Source organism: Papio anubis, chromosome 4, assembly GCF_008728515.1.
Source record: "Papio anubis isolate 15944 chromosome 4, Panubis1.0, whole genome shotgun sequence".
Lineage (NCBI taxonomy): Eukaryota > Metazoa > Chordata > Mammalia > Primates > Cercopithecidae > Papio > Papio anubis.
In genome coordinates this window covers 166,657,820-166,660,936 of record NC_044979.1, presented here as the reverse complement: position 1 = coordinate 166,660,936, position 3,117 = coordinate 166,657,820, and the positions used below count along the sequence as shown (strand labels likewise).

The 3,117-nt window shown below is 38.7% G+C and overlaps 1 pseudogene across 1 annotated transcript; it reads left to right on the top strand.

Moving 5' to 3' along the window:
- Nucleotides 1-82: 82 nt before the first annotated feature.
- On the top strand, nt 83-2,675 carry LOC101012080 (annotated as a pseudogene). The gene is made up of 2 exons (XR_160232.3): nt 83-1,519; nt 1,831-2,675. The product of XR_160232.3 is annotated as a ubiquitin-protein ligase E3A-like (transcript).
- The last annotated feature ends 442 nt before the right edge of the window (nt 2,676-3,117 follow it).

The window sequence follows — 3,117 nt, the reverse complement described above, 5'->3', positions numbered from 1 at the left end:
ATCGGGCCACTGCACTCCAGCCTGGGCGACAGAGCAAGACTCCGTCTCAAAAGGAAAAAAAAAAAAAAAAAAAAAATTTCATATGGATTTTAAAGATGTGACTTACTTAACAGAAGAGAAGGTATATGAAATTCTTGAATTATGTAGAGAAAGAGGATTATTCCCCTTTAATCTGTGTTACTGGAAGAGTTTTTTCTAGTGCTGAGGCATTGGTACAGAGCTTCCGGAAAGTTAACACACCAAGGAAGAACTGAAGTCTCTTCAAGCAAAGGATGAAGACAAGGATGAAAATGAAAATGAAAAAGCTGCATCTTCTGCTGCTGCTATGGAAGAAGACTCAGAAGCATCTTCCTCAAGGACAGGTGATAGCTCACAGGGAGACAACAATTTGCAAAAATTAGGCCCTGGTCATGTGTCTGTGGATATTGATGCCATTAACAAGGTCTACACCAGATTGCTCTCTAATGAAAAAATTCAAACAGCCTTTCTCAATGCACTTGTATATTTGTCACCTAATGTGGAATGTGACTTGATGTATCACAATGTATACTCTCAAGATCCTAATTATCTGAATTTGTTCATTATCGTAATGGAGAATAGAAATCTCCACAGTCCTGAATATCTGGAAATGGCTTTGCCATGATTTTGCAAAGCAATGAGCAAGCTACCCCTTGCAGCCCAAGGAAAACTGATCAGACTGTGGTCTAAATACAATGCAGACCAGATTCGGAGAATGATGGAGACATATCAGCAACTTATTACTTACAAAGTCATAAGCAATGAATTTAACAGTCGAAATCTAGTGAACGATGATGATGCCATTGTTGCTGCTTCGAAGTGCTTGAAAATGGTTTACTATGCAAATGTAGTGGGAGGGGAAGTGGACACAAACCACAATGAGGAAGATGATGAAGAGTCCATCCCTGAGTCCAGTGAGCTTACACTTCAGGAGAAGAAAGAAGAAACAAGAAAGGTCCTTGAGTGGACCCTCTGGAAACTGAACTTGGTGTTAAAACCCTGGATAGTCAAAAATCACTTACTCCTTTTGAAGAGTTTATTAATGAACCACTGAAGGAGGTTCTAGAAATGCATAAAGATTATACTGTTTTCAAAGTAGAAGCAGAGAACAAATTCTCTTTTATGGCATATCCCTTTATAGTGTATGCTGTCACAAAGAATCTGGGATCATATTACGACAACAGAATTCACATGTACAGTGAACGAAGAATCACTGTTCTCTACAGCTTAGTTCAAGGACATCAGTTGAATCCATATTTGAGACTCATCGTTAGATGTGACCATATAATAGATGATGCATTTGTCTGGCTAGAGATGATTACTATGGAAAATCCTGCAGACTTGAAGAAGCAGTTCTATGTGGAATTTGAAGGAGAACAAGGAGTTGATGAGGGAGGTGTTTCCAAATAATTTTTTCAGCTGATTTTGGAGGAAATCTTCAATCCAGATATTGGTATGTTCACATACGATGAACCTACAAAATTGCTTTGGTTTAATCCATCTTCTTTTCTTTTCCTTTTTTGAGATGTAGTCTCGCTCTGTCACCCAGGCTGGAGTACAGTGGCACGATCTCCGCTCACTGCAACCTCCGCCTCCTGGGTTCACGCAATTCTACTGCCTCAGCCTCCCAAGTAGCTGGGACTACAGGCGCCCACCACCACGCCCGGCTAATTTTTTTTTTGTACCCTTTAGTAGAGACGGGGTTTCACTATGTTAGCCAGGATGGTCTCAATCTCCTGACCTTGTGATCCGCCCACCTCGGCTTCCCAAAGTGCTGGGATTACAGGCGTGAGCCACCATGCCCAGCTAATCCATCTTTCCAAACTGAGGGTCAGTTTACTCTGACTGGCATAGTACTGGGTCTGGCTATTTACAATAACTGTATACTGGATGTACCTTTTCCCATGGTTGTCTACAGAAAGCTAATGGGGAAAAAAGGAACTTTTCGTGACTTGGGAGACTCTCACCCAGTTCTGTATCAGAGTTAAAAAGATTTATTGGTGTATGAAGGGAATGTGGAAGATGATATGATGATCACTTTCCAGGTATCACAGACAGATCTTTTTGGTAACCCAATGATGTATGATCTAAAGGAAAATGGTGATAAAATTCCAATGACAAATGAAAACAGGAAGGAATTTGTCAATCTTTATTCTGACTACATTCTCAATAAATCAGTAGATAAACAGTTCAAGGCTTTTTGGAGAGGTTTTCATATGGTGACCAATGAATCGCCCTTAAAGTATTTATTCAGACCAGAAGAAATTGAATTGTTTATATGTGGAAGCCAGAATCTAGATTTCCAAGCACTAGAAGAAACTATGGAATATGATGGTGGCTATACCAGGGACTACGTTCTGATTAGGGAGTTCTGGGAAATCATTAATTCATTTACAGATGAACAGAAGAGACTCTTCTTGCTGTTTACAATGGGCACAGACAGAGCACTTGTGGGAGGACTAGGAAAATTAAAGAAGATTATAGCCAAAAATGGCCCAGACACAGAAAGGTTACCTACATCTCATACTTGCTTTCATGTGCTTTTACTTCCGGAATATTCAAGCAAAGAAAAACTTAAAGAGAGATTGTTGAAGGCCATCACATATGTCAAAGGATTTGGCATGCTGTAAAACAAAACAAAATAAAACAAAAAAAAAAAAAAAGGAAGAAAAAATTAAAAACATTTAAAAATAAAACAAGAGGGATAAATTTTTGGTGGTAATAGTATCCCAGTACAAAAAGGCTGTAAGAAAACCACAGTGGTCACCTATGTCTGTGACTCCCTTCTGGGAACATGTGGGCCAGAACAGCAGATTTCAGCTACATGTATGAACAAATCCTTTATTATTATTATAATTTTTTGAGTGAAAGTGTTACATATTCTTTCACTTGTATGTACAGAGAGGTTTTTCTGAGTATTTATTTTAAGGGTTAAATCACTTTTGCTTGTGTTTATTACTGCTTGAGGTTGAGCCTTTTGAGTATTTAAAAAATAAATACCAACAGAACTACTCTCCCAAGCAAAATATTGCCACCATTTGTAGACCATGTAACCTTCAAGTATGTGCTGCTTTTTTGTCTCTGTATCTAACTCAAATC